Source organism: Dama dama, chromosome 29 (assembly GCF_033118175.1).
Source record: "Dama dama isolate Ldn47 chromosome 29, ASM3311817v1, whole genome shotgun sequence".
Lineage (NCBI taxonomy): Eukaryota > Metazoa > Chordata > Mammalia > Artiodactyla > Cervidae > Dama > Dama dama.
Window position 1 is genome coordinate 11,377,732 of NC_083709.1, and position 18,771 is coordinate 11,396,502.

The 18,771-nt window shown below is 42.7% G+C and overlaps 1 protein-coding gene across 10 annotated transcripts in view; it reads left to right on the forward strand.

Moving 5' to 3' along the window:
- CLCN3 (chloride voltage-gated channel 3) overlaps window positions 1–18,771 on the forward strand; it is a 92,504-nt gene that overhangs the window by 11,900 nt on the left and 61,833 nt on the right. The window lies entirely within an intron of this gene.

Consider the following 18,771-nt stretch of genomic DNA (forward strand, 5'->3'; position numbering starts at 1 on the left):
ACAGCTCTTAATATTTGTCGTCATGAATGTCTACTGATAGACATTGTTTTATTGAGGTTAAGTTTTGGGATGACTGTTTTGTTGTTTTATTTTTTACTAATTTATTTGGCTCTGCTGGGTCTTAGTTGCGGCATAGGGAGTCTTTAGTTGTGGCATGTGAACTCTTAGTTGTGGTGTATGGAATTCAGTTCCCTGACCAGGGGTTGAACCTTGAGCCCGCTGCACTGGGAGCGTGGAGTCTTAGCCATTGGACCACCAGGGAAGCCCCTATTTTTATTTTAATTGCAGTGATTCATGTAACCTTTTAAAGTGTACAATTCAGTGGAGTTTAGTCCATTCACGGTGTTGTGCAGCTACACTGGTATCTACTTTTCATTTGTTGTTTAGTCATTCAGTTCTGTCAACTCTTTTGCAACTCCATGGACTGTAGCCCACCAGGCTTCTCTGTCCATGGAATTTCCCAGGCAAGAATACTGGAGTGGATTGCCGTATTCTTCTCTAAGGGGTCTTCCCCAACCTGGGGATCAAACCTGAGTTGTGTGCATTACAGGTAGATTCTTTACCATTGAGCCACCAGGGAAGCACAAAAGAAACCCTCGTATATGGATAAATTTAAAAATTTCAGTATAATATACTGCAGAGAGGTACACAAACAACTGTAGTTGAAGCAGAAAAGCAAAACTTACGCAGTATATATTATATAGAGAGAGAGACAGAGACATACAGAAAGATTTATTATGAAAGATTGGCTCATGTGATGGCGGAGGCTGAGAAGTCCCACCATCTGCCAGCTGCACAGTGGGAGCTCAAGAGAGTTGATGGTGTGGTTCCAGTCCAGATCCAAAGGCCTGGGAACCCGGGAGCCAGTGACTTGAGGCCCAGTCCGTGCCTGCGGGCCCAGGCCCCGTGGTGCTGACGTCCGAGGGCAGCTCCAGCAAGAGCAGTTTTCAGTCTGCCAGTTCAAATGCTCATCTCTTCAGGAAAGGCCCTCACAGACGCACACAGACAGGATGCTATCTGGGCATCTCTTTGCCCAGCCTCGTTGATACATAAAATTAGCCAGCACAATAATCACCATGTCACAAGGATGAAAATGAATGAATTTCTACAAAGTAGTTACACTCATATACCGTAATTAAGAAATAAAACATGACCAGTTTCCCAGTAATCCGCCCATGTTCCCCCTTCCAGTTTCAGAGGTAACTATTATTTTGATTTCTGTAACCACAGATTACATTTGCAGATATTTAAACTTTATGTAAAAGGATTTATACTATATATACTCTTTTGAGTCTGGTATCATTTAGTTGTTTTTTGATTCATCTATGTTGTTGAATATAGCAGTAGTTAATTTATTTTTATTGCCATGTAGTATGCCATTTGTAAATACACTTCAGTTTATCTGTTCTACCCATCATATGTTGTGAAACATATTTAGATTTTTTAAATTAATTTTTCTTAGGTTTTGGCTATTAACGATAACAGTGCTGAGAATTTTCATAGTGCATGTCATGTACACAGTTCTGCAGGATTCACCCCTTGAGATGGCCCCTTAGATGACGGGTGTGTGGGTGTCAGATCCTGTCACGGGTGGTTACAGTCTGTACACTGTGTCAGCAGTGTGTAAGAGTTCTGCTTGCTTCACATCTTCACCGATTCCTGATGTTATCGGTTTCAAAATTTTGGCTCTTCTGATGTGGGTGCAGTAATCTTAAATTTGGGGTTTGATTTATATTTGCCTAATGGCTTATGAGTTTAAATGCCTTTTGTGTGTTGTTTGACTTTTTAGATAGCGTCTTTTGATGTGCCTGTTCAGTCCTTTTGCCTAAGAGTTCTTTATGCATTCTGACTGAGTCCTTTGTTAGATTTATGTATTGCAAATGTTTTCTCTTGCTCTTAATAGAATCTTTTGGTGAAGATGTTGTCAATTTTAATGAAGCCCAGTTAATGTTTTCCTTTATTCTTTATACTTTTCCTGTTCTGTGTTAAGATAGCTTCCCTTACCTCAAGGTCAAGAAGATATTCTCTCCTTATCTCCTAGAAGTTTTATTTTTTGTGTGTCTTTTACATGTAATTTTATAATCTAACTGCAGTTAATTTTTATATGTGATACAAGTGTTCAGATTCATTTTTTCCTATATGCATAACCATTCGGCCCATATATTGAAAAACCTTCCATTATCCAGTGTATCGAAGTGACATCTTTCTTACCTATCAAGTGGATGTATTTCTATAGGTCTGTTTCTGGACTTTTTCCTGTTACATTGAAATACTTGGCTATCTTTGTACCAAAACCCAGGTGGCGCTAGTGGTAAAGAACTGCCAATGCAGGAGACATAAAGAGACATGAGTCTGATCCCTGTGTTGGGAAGATCCCCTGGAGGAGGGCATGGCTACCCGCTCCAGTATTCTTGCCTGGAGAATCCCCATGGACAGAGGAGCCTGGCGGCCTACCTCCATGGGGTCTCAAAGAGTCAGACACGACTGAAGGGACGGAGCACGCATGGACGTACCAAAACCCAGCATATATATGAGTTTCGTTTTTCACATTGGTTTTATGTAAATGTAGTCTGTTTACATTTAATGTAACCACTGATATATTTAGGTTCAAGTCTACTGTCTTTCTATTTCTGTTCTATTTATCACAGTTGGTTTTTTTTTTCCCCCATCTTGCTTCCTTTCTCTTCCCTCCAATACTGTTAGTTATGCATTCTCTTATATTTTATTTGATGGGTTACTCTAGAGATTATAACATGTATTCTTATTAGTTCTACTATAAATTAGTACTTTTCTTTCTTGACATATTTGTTGTTGTTATTCAGTTGCAAAGTTGTGTCTGACTCTTTGTGACCCCATGGCCTATAACCTTCCAGGCTCCTCTGTCCGTGGGATTTCCCAGGCAAGAATACTGGAGTGGATTGCCATTCCCTTCTCCAGGGGATCTTCCTGACCCAGGGATCGAACCCACATCTGCATTGGTAGGCAGATTCTTTGCCACTGAGCCACCAGGGAACACATAGTTGGTACTTATTTATTGAATGAGTGAATTAATTACAAATAAAATGAGTCATCAAGCTTGGTTATATGCCTTCATTTCATTTATGACAGCTGAAGGATATATAAGTCATTTGACAGAGCTAAAATAGTGGAAGAATTAGGATGAAACTTAAGGTTAGTGGATTCCTTCCAGTTTTCATGCTTGGGGTGGTATAAATGAGTGCTTTTACCAGTTTATGGGAAATGTAAGGGCCTTAGGATATTTTAGCCCCTTTTCTCCCCTCCTGCTTTTTGTGCTATTGTTGTCTGCTATTTTAATTCTTTATATATTTTAAACTGCACAAGACGTTGTTGTTGTCTTATGTTGATGCCTGTTTAGGTTTCAGAACTTTACTTTTTCCTGTGCTCTTTATTCTGTCCTGCATTTTCGTGTTTCTATCTGGGATACTTATCTTTCTGCCTGAAGAACTCTCATTAGTATTTCTTTTAATTGCAGTCTGCTAGCAGTAAGTTCACTCAGTTTTTGTACAAGCCTTTGTTTCATCTTTATTTTTGAAGGATATTTTTGCAGCCGTATTCCAGATTTACATTGATCTTTTCTGAACACTTCGAAGATGTAATTCTCATGTCCTTGCCTTCTGTTGAAAAATCAGTTGTCAGTTGTATTTTCCCCCCACTCTGGCTTCTTTTAGGCTTTTTACTTTGTCTTTGGTTTTTCTGAAACTTAAGCTTAATCATAGTGTGCCTAAGTGTAGTTTTCTTTGTGTTTATCCTGGCTGGGGTTATTAGCACTTCCTGACTTGGGACCTTTTTTTTTTTTTCATTTTTGGATAATTCTGACCTGGTGTCCTCAAATATTATTTCCAGTATTCCCCCCTGCTTTCCTCTTAAGACACCAGTCACATGTGCTACATCTTTTCACTTGTGTCTCTCATGCTTTCTTCTATGTTTTCTTTTATTAATTTGGATATTTCACCTCATTGTGGTAAATAACAAGGAACCTGATAGATAGCTGGATCAGGTATTATGTGTGGTTTTATAAGAAACAGCCAGAAGTGGCCGCACCCGTTGGCTTTCCCACCACCAGTGACTGAGAGCTCCTGCTGCACCCGTTCTTGTCAGTTTTTGACGAATCCGTGTTCTGGAGTTTGGCTGTTGTCACAGGTGTGTAGTACTATCTCATTATTTTTTGTCAGGTTTTGCATTTCAGTTATTTACCAGCCGTAGAATTCCCATTTGGTTGTTTTTAAATAGACTTCTGTACTCTGGGAGAGATTCTCTGTGGTTTTTGTGTATGTGTGCTTTTTTCACCTCTGTACCAATCGCGCGTTTAAATGTTCATGTCTGAGTCTTCTCATGTCGAGGTCACCTGTGAGTCTGTATCTCTTGCTCTTTTCCTCTTGGTTTTCCATCCTTTGACCTTGACTGCAGATGGGCTCTGTAATTCCTTATTGAATGCTGAATGTTGTATGCAAATACTTCCAGGTGCTCTGGTGACAGTGATACGTTCACCAGAGTGTATTTAGAGTTTTTGGCAGACGGGTAGTCCAGGAGCCAATTGCAATGACCCCATCAAAGATGGAGAGAATTTGCAGCCTGGTTTCAGGCTCTCTGAGGTTTGGTCTGTTTTTGGCTCACTCTATTTTTAGGGCAGAGCCTGTGCGGGTGTAGTAGAGAGCCTGGTGTGTTCATGGAGACTCTCAGGTTCTGTGTGCCTGGCTGAGACTGATGACAGCTCTGCTTGCCGCGTTAGTCTCTTAACTGCTGCTCTGCGCTTGGTTTCTCAGCCTCTCCCTCCTCAAGTTTAGGAACTGTAGCTCTTTTAAGAGGAAGGTATCATGGTCTGAAGTGCTGTGTCTCTTTTCTGCAGGACGCTGGCTCCTTCGCGCCCACTCCATAGTGGTTCTGTCTCTGTGGCCCGGGAGACGGGTGAGCGCTCAGCTGGAGGGCACGGTCTCGGTGCTGCTGTGAACCAGAAGTGGCTCGGGGCACAGAGGCTGAGGCTGGTGCCTGTTTCCCTTCTTTTCAGAGTGTTGGCAGTTCAGGTTCTCACTGCCTTGTATCTTGAATGTTTGATTTAGAAAAGCAACAACAGTGTTTTGCTGTTATTGGTCATTTGCTCTCTTCCTTGTTGGTGGATTTTTCCCCCCTAATTTTAATTACAAAGTTATAAACCAGATAAACACATGTATTCATAATTTGAAAAATCAGGTGAAGTTTAACAACATACCCATTTTTCTCTGTTTAAGTAGCTCCCTGGTCCTTTATATGAAGCACTTTAGAAACGCAGGGTAGTGGAAAGACATAGGAGGACCAGCTCTTTGCATCTTTCCAGGATTGGTGATGTCTTCATTTATAGTTTTCCATAGGAGTGTGTCAAGTCAGAAGGAAGGAGCAAGGGGACAAAGAAGAATTTTCTTTTGTTATTATTATTTTTTTTAAATCAGGAAGCATAATTTTCAAAAACCCTGTCAGTAGACTTCCAATTCTATCGCTGGCCAGAACTGAGTTACATGCCCACACCTAGACTGATCACTGTCTAGGAGGATTACTGACTGGTTAGAACAATCCTGATTTGTTCCCTGCAGTTAGACACATTACCAACCACACAAAATGAAGGTTCTGTCAGCAAGGGAGAAGTTGGAAGGACCAGGGGTAAGCAGCTGTTAATGTTTTCCATGCAGAATTTGTCTTCAGAATTTGCCTGGTTGAAGGTGCAGGTTGTGGAACATCAGTTGACTTACGCTATGTAAGTGTAAACTTGGGTGGTTTCAGGTTCTAAGTGTTATGTCTTGAAGAAAGAATATTACTATTAATTTTTAAAAGTTTTTTGACGTGGACTATTTTTCAAGTCTTTATTGAATTTGTTACAACATTGCTTCTGTTTTACGTTTTTGTTTCTTGGCTGTGAGTCATGTGGGATCTTAGCTTCCCATCCAAGGATCGAACCCGCACGTCCTGCATTGGAATATGAAGTCCTACCCACTGAACTGCTGGGAAGTCCCCCAAAGGATATTATTTTGAAATGGCAACCCACTCCAGTACTCTTGCCTGGAAAATCCCATGGATGGAGGAGCGTGGTAGGCCACAGTCCATGGGGTCGCAAAGAGTCGGACACGACTGAGCAACTTTGCTTTTGCTTAGAATTGTGGAGAGCATTCTAGAACGGGAGATAATGCATGAAGGCCCAGTTGGGAGAAAAGGGATTATGTTGTGAGACAGCGAATGTCCCTGATAGGATTGGTGCTAGCTTTTCTCTCTGCAGAATGGATGTGGTTCTGTTCACAGTAGCTGGGGTAGGCTGTCCTGGAGGAAGTGCGGCACCAGGAAGACCTCCCATCTGGGCGGGGACAGGTGTCTGAGGGTAGAGGTCATCTCTCGTCTGGAGCATAGAAGTGGACAGTGGGACAAGCGGTTGAGTGTTAAATATTCTTTGACTTAATTTGTCTTTAGAACAAAACGTCATCAATCACTAGAGAGAACTGTTGGTGTTTGGCTTCTGTGTTGACTAGAAACCTCATGTTCATTGGGTCTAGTTGTAGACCTGCGCTTACATCATGGCTCTGCCAGTTATTAGCTGTGTAACCCCCCAGCCGCTTTGCCTTAGAGCTTTCCTCTGTAACTCATAGTGGTTCTCCTGTCTTCTGTGTTCCTGCCCCTTTGGGTGCTTTAGGCTCTGTCCCCCAACTTGACCAGTTTCCTTTTAATTTAGCATTCAGGTGAGATGTTGGGAACATTCCTGGTAGTATCAAAAAGGAATATAGCCCTATCTAAAACTGGAATACAACTCTGGACTAGATCTTAGATTGCAGAGATAAACCACTGTGGAGTCTCCTGACTCCAGTGAATAATCGAGTTACTTACATGTTGCATAGCTCTTGTTTTGAGAGTAGCTTAAAGAGATGGACCCGTGGATCTCAAAAATGAGATCAGCCTTATCTTCTCAAAGTGAATCCTAAATGATACAGAATATGCTGTGATTAAAAAATAGAGCTTATCCATAATGATAATGATGACTAATTGGTAGTATCAAAAATCTAAACTAGTGAAAAGCTGAAAAATTAGACTTGATATGTGTTTAAGTTATTGAGTGAGTCACTTTAGTCTGTAAATCAAATTTTGTGGAAAATGCAAAATTTTTCATTACAAGTAGCAGGAATAAAGGGCCAAGATTTTGTTGTCAGAGTTGAATTCATTAAAGAAAGCCATATGGTTCTTGACTCGTTGTAAATGAAACACATACGCGTTCCTCTGTACAACCGCAGCATTATTCTTAAATGTACTGGCCTCACTGGGAGTAAGAAAACTGACTTAAAACTAGAGGCAGCCACTGTTCAGCGCAGTAACTCTCAGTGATTAGTTTGTGCTGGTGACGGTAGTGAGTTTGAGTTTACAGTTTAGCTTCTCACATCCCTTTTTATCACGCGTGAAATGTGAGTAGTGTCGCTTACTTGCTGTATCAAGAGGCCCTACCTCTTGTTTGTGAATGGTAGTGTCACAATGCAAGGGGACGTGTGTGAGGAGTGGAAGCAGCCAGAGGGCTCGCTGCGGACCCCTCTGTGTGTGTTGTTGTGCGGTCGCTAAGTCATGTCCGGCGCTTTGCCACCCAGTGGATATGAAGAACCTTAAACATGTGGAAATAATAGATTCACATGAAAGGTGTTTGTTTTCTCCCCAAGACCATGGGGCACATAACCCCTGGGTCTGGAATGCAGAGACACCACATAGTAATAGACTGTCGTGTTCTCTTTCACATGGATACCACAAGCTGAGCCTCAGAACTCGGACAGCACGCACAGCAGCGTAGCACACAGGACTGCAAGGTGGACTGTCTGTTTTGGTCTCGCGACCTGTCCACCTCTGCTAGAACTTCCCTCCCCTTCTGAGCTCTTACGGAGAGCCCAGCATTTTCATTTGAACAGATGTAGCTTTATTCAGAATGTTTGTGTTTGGGTCGCATGTACCCCTGGGTGGCACGTTCACCAGTACTGTCTACACGAGTGATTTCAGAGGTGGAGGCCTGGGAAGTGGAGGCTGAGGGGCCAGGCCAGGAGCTGGCTGGCCATCTCCTTGGATCCCTCTCAGGGTTTGGCAGACCTCACAGTCCAGGGTCCAGGCCTTGGTCCTGCAGACCTGGAAGCAGGGCATTAGCCCCGCCAGCTGAGCTGTTGCTTAGAAGTGGATTCATATTAACCAGGATATTAGATCTTGTTAGATGAAAACTGCTAATGTATTTACAATGAGAAATATACTGATGTTTTACTTCTTTTGAGAGAAAAGACGTAAAGCACCATATAAGGACACACAGAATTCAGTACTTAACATGAAAAGGATGGAGCAAAAGGAAAACAGGTTGAAATGCATGAAATCTAGAGATGAATGAGGCCAGTGAAAACTTAACAGCTATGTACTTTCTGAAGGGAGACTGGAAATTTGGCTCTAAGCTTTGTAGTGGTGAGTGAAACTGGGAAACCTGTTCAGTTAAGTGATTCTCGGTGTTTATGAGAGAAAAACTCAAGTTTCTCAGTGGATTCCCTGTTACTGACTTTAAGATAATTCGCTTTTGAGCGACATGATGGAATGATTTCTTTCTACGCGCTAGGCTGATTTTTAGGACTGTGGTTGCAGTGAACAGCAGTGACTTTCACAGGGCTTCCTTTTGTAATAACATCCGTTAGCATCACCAGCTTGAATCACAAGACCTAATTCCACACGGGCACTGTTACTATATGGTACAGGCATTGATCATTTATGGTGTCCTGGCAGGATCCATAGATATGTTTCAGACTGTTTTGGAACAGGCGGACAGCATAGAGTTTCAGAAGTCATCAAGGTCTATCGCTATTGTCATTTTATTTATTTATTTTTTTTGCCGGAAGGTTTTATATAACATTAGATAGTAGTGATTTTAGAATTATGTCTTGGAACTATAGCAGCTACATCTTCCTTAAGCATTTGAAGAGCCTAATACAACCTAAGACTGAATAGAAGGCACTAGAAGTCCCCTTAATGAGAAGGCTGTACTCATGGGCAGGGTCAGGGGCCTTTCTTGAAAATCATTTTGTATCTACTGGAAGATACAAGTAAATGATTAACAGAAGGTCTAGAACTTATATTCCATGTGACATGGTCACAATAATTGCAGCTATGATAAATTTGAAAGGGAGTAGCTACCCATAGACATTTTATTTTATTTACTTATTTTTTTTCCCATAGACATTTTAAAAAGAAAAAAGGTAAAACAAAACATTCTCCAACTCCCACTTCCTCCATCACCAATTCCTGGAGTCTACCCAAACCCATGTCCATTGAGTCAGTGATTCCATCCAACCGTCTCATCCTCTGTCATCCCCTTCTCCTCCTGCCCTCAATCTTTCCCAGCATCAGGGTCTTTTCAAATGAGTCAGCTGTTCACATCAGGTGGTCAAAGTATTGGAGTTTCAGCTTCAGTATCAGTCCTTCCAGTGAACACCCAGGACTGATCTCCTTTAGGATGGACTGGTTGGATCTCCTTGTAGTCCAAGGGACTCTCAAGTGTCTTCTCCAACACCACAGTTCAAAAGCATCAATTCTTCAGGGCTGAGCTTTCTTTATAGTCCAACTCTCACATCCATACATGACTACTGGAAAAACCATAGCCTTGACTAGATGGACCTTTGTTGGCAAAGTAATGTCTCTGCTTTTTAATGTGCTGTATAGGTTGGTCATAACTTTCCTTCCAAGGAGTAAGCGTCTTTTAATTTCATGGCTGCAATCACCATCTGCAGTGATTTTGGAGCCCCCAAAAATAAAGTCAGTCATTGTTTCCACTGTTTCCCCATCTATTTGCCATGAAGTGATGGGACTGGATGGTTACAATATCAATATTTACCATATTAAGAATTAAAACCAAAATATCAATCCTCTTAAAGTTATTAAAAAATAGCAAAACTCCTATACTGTAACATTAATAAGTTTTTTAAGCTAAAAATTAACTGTATATTCAAAAGTAAAAATAAACTGAGAAGAGTGATATTGTTTCATGTTTTTATAACTATGTCTAATGTCTGGTTTCATAGGAAACAAAACATCTAGATTCTTAGATCTGTTTCTCCACTCAGCCTTGTGTGATGTGTTGTTTGGTTGAAACATCTGAGAAATATTTAAGAAAATTTGTCCTTATACAAATATTGAGTTGGCCGAAAAATTCATGTAGATTTTTCCATTACATCTTTTTTTTTTTTTTTTTTTAGATTTTTCCATTACATCTTATGGAAAAACTCAAACAATTTTTTTTTTTTTTTTGCCAACCCAATATATAGTTAGATTAAACAAATAATAATACTAATTTAATAGCCTTTTCAGATCATTGTGGATATTCTTTTTTGATACTACAGCCAAACTCAACAAATGGTAATTTCGTAAAGGTTGACTGCAGTATGGCAACTGAACCCACAGTGATGCAAGTTTTTTGTGTTAGTTAGAATCCGTGAGCCCATCTTGTGCCTTGAGTGGCTCTATCACTCATGCCTGCATTTATAATATGCATAGTGCTCAGTCGTGTCTGATTCTTTGTGACCCCGTGGACTGTAGCCCGCCAGGCTCCTCTGTCCGTGGGATTCTCCAGCCAAGAATACTGGAGTGGTGGAACTTCCCTGGTGGTCCAGTGGCTAAGACTGTGAGCTCCCAGTGCAGGATCCTGAGTTCAGTCCCTGGTCAGGGAACTAGATCCCCTGTGCTGCAACTAAGATCCAGTGAAGCCAAATACATAAAATAAAAATGCTGGAGTGGGTTGTCTCTTCCTTCTCCAGGGACTCTCCCTGACCCAGGGATCAAACCCGAGTCTCCTGCATCTCCTGCATTGGCAGGCAGAGTCTTTACCACTGAGCCACCTGGGAAACCCCTATAATAAGCATTAGTCGTTTGGAAGTTGTCGCTAGTTTATTAGTTTGCTAGGGCTGCCTTAACACAGACTGGGTGCCTTCAACAACAGAAATTAACTTCCTCACAGTTCTCAAGGCTGAAGGCCCGAGACGGAGGTGTTGGCAGGGCTGTTGGTTTCTTCTGAGGCCTCTGTCCTTGGCTTGTAAGCGTCTGTCTTCTCGCGGTGTCCTCACAGGGTCTGTATGTCTGAGGCCTAATGGCTTGAGTTTACTAATCCTCCTGGATTAGGCCCCGCCCCAGTGACCTTACTTAATCTGAATTACTCTTATAAAGGTCACATTCTGAGGTGCTGGGGCGGGGCGCAGGATGTTCTTGTACCCATTTGGTGGGGCACAGTTCAGCCCATAACACATTTCTTCAGATCTTGCTAAAGTTCTCATTATTTTATTACACAAAACCTGTGAGTCATGTTTTTCAGTGTGGACACCAATAATCCCACGATCCCATCAGAAGTCTTCACCTGTTGGGAAGGTGTCAGGCCCCCACTGGTGACTACACCTTTCCCAAAATGTAATATTTGCTTTTCCTCAAGATGACACCATTGCTGAACAGTCTATGCAAAAGGGTTTTGTGTGTTCTTTCCATTGAAAGGATGTACACTCAAGAGTTGCAGTTTCATAAACTGAGTAACTTCTGCTGTTTCACGAGGGGCATTTGTAAGGGAATCAGGCTTTTATTGTCTAATGATAATGTGGTGGTAGAGAATTCAGTGCCCGCCAGTCTGTGTTGGTGGCACTTGTGAAGGTGAAAGTCACTCAGGCGTGCAGGCCAGAATACTGGAGTGGGTAGCCTTTTCCTTCTCCAGGAGATCTTCCCAACCCAGGGATCGAACCCAGGTCTCCTGCAGTGCAGGTGGGTTCTTTACCAGCTGAGCCACCAGGGAAGTTCCGCTGCTCCTGGGATTTGTACTAAACGCCAGCCACTACCTACTACGTGTTGCTCTTGCACTATGAATACAGTGAAAAAGAGTCTTGTGGAGGCTGAATAATGTCCCTCCCCCGCCCCTGTGATTGGTGCCTGGAGCCTGTTAATATGTTACTTTACATGGTAGAAGGGACTCTGCAGTTTGAATAAGTTAAGAATCTTGAAATGGAGCCATTATCCTGGATTATCTGGGTAGCTCCACTGAAGTCCCAAGCATCCTTAAATGGAAGAGGCGGGAGGATGAGTCTGAAACCGGGGTTGGCCAGCTGAGAGAGTTGCAGGGAGAAAGCCTGTTCTGACTCCATGTTGGAAACTGTTTCTTTGACTTGCTTTTATTATTATAATCATACTCAATAGCTTGCCTGGAGAACCCTGCCCCTCTGCTTGGCTGTAAACTAAAGTGCCTTTGTTCAGCTCTTGGAGAGTGAGTTTGTGCCTGCTCACCTGTGAATAGATGAGATAAACACACCCTGTCCAAAGGCTGGCCGCTCCCTTGAAGATGTTTTGCTAGACTGAAGACCCTTTCACTTTACTTCCCCACTGCATCTCCCTCTCCTGCCTTTTGACTTTAGCTCCTCATTGCTTCTTTCTCTCTAGTCTATAAAAGAACCTGGCTTGCATACCCCAATGAGATGGTTATTCTGAGGCACTAGCCTGCCATCTTCTTGGTCTGCCGGCTCCCCATGAAAGTTTCTTCCTTGCCTCAGCACCTGGTCTCAGATTCTTTGGCCTGTCATGTGGCGAGCAGAGAGAGCTTGGACTCAGTGGCAAGAGGAAGGGGCCGTGGGCCAGGGACAGAAGCTGAGGTGAGCGTGGAGGTGCTTCTCCCTCGGGCCTCCAGAAGGGGCGCCCCCACAGACACCTGGACTGTGCACTTCTGACTTCCATAAGTGGCTGAGAACACGTCATGTCATTTCAGATCACTGAACCTGTGCTCATCTGCCACTGTCGTGGTAGGTGGCCTGCGCAGAAATCTCATCTCAGGAAAAATGCTGTGGACCACCTTGGTGTCTCCAGGGTTCTGTGGGCACACGTGACCACACTGTGGGAATTCTGACGAGATAAGCCAGCTGCAAGATGCACACGGGGAACTGAGTGCGGTGCCTTGTTGTCTGGTGTTTTATAAGCAATATGAATGGAAGGGCTTATATAAAAAGGGCAAAATCTGCGTGTATAATGTGATCCCAGTTCTCAAAATATGGAATACACACATACACACACCCTGCACACATTTGGTGGGAGATACACCAAAACAGTGAATTTTCTCTGGATGGTGGAGTTTCTTTAACGCTTTTTAAATTATTTTTGTTTGTTTGTTTTGGCTGTGCTGAGTCTTTACTGCTGCGGGGGCTCTAGTTGTGATGGTGCAGGTCTCTTCCTGCGGTGGCTTCCCTCACTGTGGGGCACACACTCTCCCTAGGCATGTAGCTGCAGCAGTTGCAGCACTGGCTGAGTTTCACCGTGGCATGTGGGATCCTTCCGGATCAGGGATCAAACCCGTGTCTCCTGCACGAACAGGCAGACTCTTTACCACTGAACCACCAGGGAAGCCCCTTGTTAATGCTTTCTGGTGTTTTGCAAATTGTCACCAATTTGTCTGCAGGTTTATAAAACTGAGCCAAAACTTCCAACTGACTGTAAGGTGCACTTGTCCGTATAGAAGGATCAAAAGTGTTTTCTGAACTGTTTGACTTGCTTTATAGCTGAAATGTTTAGCCGTATGGCAAACATTCTATAATGCTCTCTCACTGGGCCTTGTGAATGTTAGGGTAGAGCTTGTGCCTGGCTGGCTTAGCTCCGGGTCTTTGCACACCTTTCCTCTGCCTGTAACACCTGTCATTACCTGTGCCTTGCTCCTCAGGTTTTATCTCATGCCCCCTGGAAAGCCTTCCCTGACTTCTCAGGTGTGGGTTAGGACCCTCCTGTGTCGTGAGCTACGTTGCTTCTGTTGTGTGTTTGCTTTCTTAGCTTTTCTTATTTATTTTGGTTGTAGCTTGCCTTCTTCCTGGACTAAGCTTGCCATCTTTCAGTATATTTATCCTACTAATTCATGTTGGCCGAAAGTCATTTGTTTTTCTGTTTGCTTTGTTCTGTTTAGGGCTGATCCATTATGTACTAATGGCATTTCTTAACTCTTGATGAGCAATCTTATTTTCTTTATTTCTAAACTTTGTGGCATTGGGATGTCAACCATGGTCAGCCATGGATGTGGTTTATTTCACTCTCCCTTCTTAAAATGTCTAATATATTGGCGTACATCCAGTAGAAGCTTGTTGAAAGTTTACTGCTTTATAAAACATTCATCCTGTTTAACATATTAGCTAGGTTTGCTTTATAATGTTTAGGAGGCTTTTTTCCCCCCTTTTTTTACTTATTTAACTAATACAGGTGTATTGAGAAAAGTTTTGGTTTAACTGGACACACATGGCACCAGTGGAGTGGCAGGAACTGTCATAAGCCCACGTTGTCACAGCGTATCACACAGGGCCCCAAATGAAGAGTCATCAGGAGGGAAAACCCACAAGATAGAAGAGGTAGGCTACGTTATATCCAGTGCCCTGGAGGTAGTCGTGTCAGCACTTCTGTTTCTCATCTTTCTTATCTAAAAAATGAATGTGAAATATCTAGTCTACTCACCCAACTCAGATTAATCTTGGAAACAAAATAGAACAATAATAGTAGAAGAAATCATACAAATATTACTGTTACATATGTGAGTCCTTTGTGGCAGTTTTGGCTTGGGTTCTCAAAGGTTATCTGTACTTAGTCAAACAGATTACATCATGACATTCACATAGGTTATCCTGGATTCATCATAATCTCATACAGTTAACTGCAGGGGTTAGTGATGACGCGGGTTGTGTTGGAGAAGTGCTGATTCTAGACCTGGGGCAGGGAAGATACAAGGGGTGTAGCACCAGAAGGAAGGGAATGCTCAGAAACAGAAAGACCAAGACGGGTCAAAGGAACACTGGAAGGAACCCGAGAGAGCACCTTGTGGCCAAACCTGAACCACGGAGCACAAAAATAAGGTAGGACTGCATTATAACCAACGCGTAAGATCAGTGTACACGAGTTCATTTATGCGATGTGAACGATAGGAGCCGAAATAAGTGACCGAACATTTCATAAGTGGGGGAGAAAAGACAAGTCTCCCGGATAATTTCTGTAGCTATCCCACCCTTGAGGAGGAGGAGCTGTCTTCCTCCCTCCTTCTCCCTGGAGGGAGAAGCTGGATGTGATGATGAGCTGGATGTGGTGACTGACCTCCCAAGACTAGAACCTGGGACGCTAGGAACTCCACAGTGGAGAGAGCTGGCCAACCCCCTCATACCAGATACTGGAGGTGCCGCCTCCAGTGAGGCCGTGTGGACATTGCATACCCCCAGCATGTGACGAGAAGGCCACGTGCCTTGGTGATGCTCTTTCCAAAGACTCATAACCCCAGTCTAAGCACAGGAGGAACTGTAGACAAAGCCAGACTGATGGGGACAAGCTCATGACAAAGAAGGAGAGACTGAGAAACTGTCAGGACCAGACGAGTTGAGAGATGTGCTGCCTAAATGCAGTGTGGTGTCCTGGATGGGACCCTGGGGTACAGAGAGGACAGTGGCAGAGGCTGCTGAAGCCAGAGAATGTCTGGACTTTCCTGAGTGGAAGGGTACCGATGTCAGTTTCTTAGCTGAGAAAAACATGCCCTGGGCACACAGGACATTGTGAAAGTGAAGTGAAAGAAAGTCACTCAGTCGTGTCCAACTCTTTGCGACCCCATGGCCTATACAGTCCATGGAATTCTCCAGGCCAGAATACTGGAGTGGGTAGCCTTTCCCTTCTCCAGGGGATCTTCCCAACCCAGGGATTGAGTCCAGGTCTCCCGCATTCCAGGCGGGTTCTTTACCAGCTGAGCCACAAGGGAAGCCCAAGAATACTGCAGAGGGTAGCCTATCCCTTCTCCAGCAGATCTTCCCTACTTAGGAATCAAACCAGGGTCTCCTGCATTGCAGGAAGATTCTTTACCAACTGAGCTATGAGGGAAGCCCACACAGGATATTAACTGGGAATTAATAATTGGGATAGTAGTCTAGGAAGCTGAGTGAGAGATACTCAGGACCTCTTTGTACAGTTTTTGCCACTGTCTTACACAGCTAGAATTAGTCCAAAGTAAAGTCTATTTAAAAAAATGAGTCCAAAAGCATTAACTTATAAATAATAAAAGCAAAATGTGCTTATTGTAGAAAATGTGATTGATAGAAATTAAACGTGCTAAATTAAGATCCCTCATAATCCTGCTATTCATAGGTAACTGACTGTTTCGGTGTGTTTTTTTCTAGAGTGACTTCTATGTATTTTCCATCCAGCAAGTAATTGTTAGGCTCCTCTGTGGGCCAGGCGCCATGCCAGGTGCTGGAGATGGAGCAGTGAACAGAATGATGCGAGTCTCTCTCATGGAGCCTGGGCTCTGCTGAGAGGGAGAGCCCCACTGAGATCAGTGATAACCCCGCAGGAAACAGTGACAGGGGTGTCCTGGGGACTGCTGTAAGGCAGCAGTGTGGGCGTGAGGGGATCTCAGATGCATCACTGGAGGTGAGAACTGAAAAACGAGGAGTTGAGGAGGTGACGGGGGCAAGGAGTGGGGTGCTGGGAGCTGGGGTACCAGTGCGGGTACAGTCGGGAGATGCTTGGGGAGGAAGGAGTTAGGGGCTAGAGAGGGAAGGGACTGTGGCTGGAGGGGTGTTAAGCGAGGTTGAAACTCTGCATTTTAAGGTTTGGCTCTTTCCCCTGAAGAGTGACGGGGAGTAGCGTGATGAGAGTGACTTTAGAAGACTGCTCGGCTGCCGTGTGTGCAGATGGATCAGAAGGTAGCGAGAGCAGGGGGGTGAGCGTCGTAGGTCAGAAGGGAGACGATGGCTTCTCAGGCGGGCAGGGTGACCTGCAGAGCAGTGGAGTTAATAGGGACTCCTGGGTGAATCAAGCCAGATGTACGGACTGGATGGGGGCTGGGGGTGAAAGGGAGAGTTCTGTGTTATTAGCATGTGAAGCGGGTAGTGCCATGTACAAGGTGGAACCTGGGACCTTTTCAGTTAAGATTAAAAACATTGCCATATGTTACAAAAGCATACCTTAACTTTAATGGTTGCATGATGTTTGAATACATGAATGTGTTCTGAATTCCTGGAAAAAATTATTGGGAGAAAGGCATTTATTAACATTTGTTAATGTGTAGTGAATACATTTTGAAAATGGATGGTAGAATTGTTGCTAAAAAGTCGCTAAGATGGTTGGAGTTTGTCAGTTTCTGTGAATAAGAATAATGAAGTTTGTTTGGTATCAGCTGCAGGTAGAACATGTTAATAACATAATCCAACAGTAATTTTTCAGTAAACTCAGTGTCCTCGCCTGGCACTTTGTAAGCAGAAACAAATTACTGACAGTGTAAGATTACGGTACAGCTCAGAAACACAAGAAATGTATTCTGAATTAGAATAACTTGACTATGCTACAGCTTTTGAGAGGTTATGTATGTGCATGAGGTCTTCAGCAGGTGACAAGTTGATTTTAGTTTCATCCGGCATCTCCCAATAACATTGGTGGCATTGTTCTAATGAGTGAGGCATTTGCCTTTAAAGTTGAATTTGGCAACATAAACTCAACCCTTTAAAAAAACATGAAGTGGCTATATCATGAATCCTCAGTAAAAGGTTTTTTAGAAATACTTAAAGTTAATAAAACAAGGCCACTATCATTTAATGGCTATCTGTCAGGAGAAGGTCAAAACTCTTTCAAACACTCTGCTCAGAATTATTTTTAGAAATGAGCAAATAATTCTAGGGTTGATCTGATACTTATTCTAAGCACTGTCATGTTCTTAATACATTTGACACCTTTCAGATTCTGTTGCCAACTAACTTGTAAATTTTCTCTGCACCTGTATCTCCTACCTAATATACGCAGAGTAGTGGACTTCCTGAATTTATGTGCATGCATATGGGTAAGGTCATGTGTTTAGGGAGAGCTAACCCATACTAAGTTTATGAAGTGCTGTGATTCAAGATGTTACTAACAAACTAGGAAAAAGAAGTTGGTCTGGTAAAGGGGTGCCTTAATGAAATTAGTCTATTATACCAATGGCAATCAAATGGTGGTTGGATATTCTCAGAAAGATCATTGGGAAGATGTGAGCTTAGTTTTGATTATCATCTATAGATTCTGATGATATTTACCTCAGATGTCACCTTAATTACTGTTAATTGCTCTACAGAAAGAAGTCCATAGAAAGTTATTGAAATTACTAGGTCAGTAAATAATTGTTTAGTATTATACTCTACCTCCTTACCCTAATGTCATGATGTAATGAATTACTGCTCTGTGCATGGAGACCATTACTTATGAACTCTTCTTGGGAGAATTGAGAAAACAGTTAAATCCTGTTTTGTGCAGTGGTTCCAGTTAAGAATTGAAAAAGGCTTCAGAAGTTATGAAGTAAACCTATAAAATCATTAGTTGAGGTAAATATTACTACCTAAAATCATAGGGAGTCAGTGAACTGGTTTAAACAGTTCTAAAACACTAGCATTTAGAGGAAATTCCTTGGAAGAATCTATGCTTAGAACAAATGAAAGTCAGAGTAGATTATTATGAACCTGTCAGTGTAGATTATTATGAACATGTTACTTGTAACTTGTTTGAGACTGTAAATAAGATTCGACTAGAGGGTGTTAGGATAGGGAAGAAAAAATAATAATAAATCCACACTAAATGCTAATAGAATCAGAGATGGCAGGATAAATTTCTAACTCAAAGACTTTTGAATTGTGACATATAACACACATCATAAAGATGCATAAAGCATACTTGTACAGAGTGAGTTACTACGCGGCAAGCACTTTTGCAACCTGCTCAGATTAAGAAAATAAGCATGACTGCACT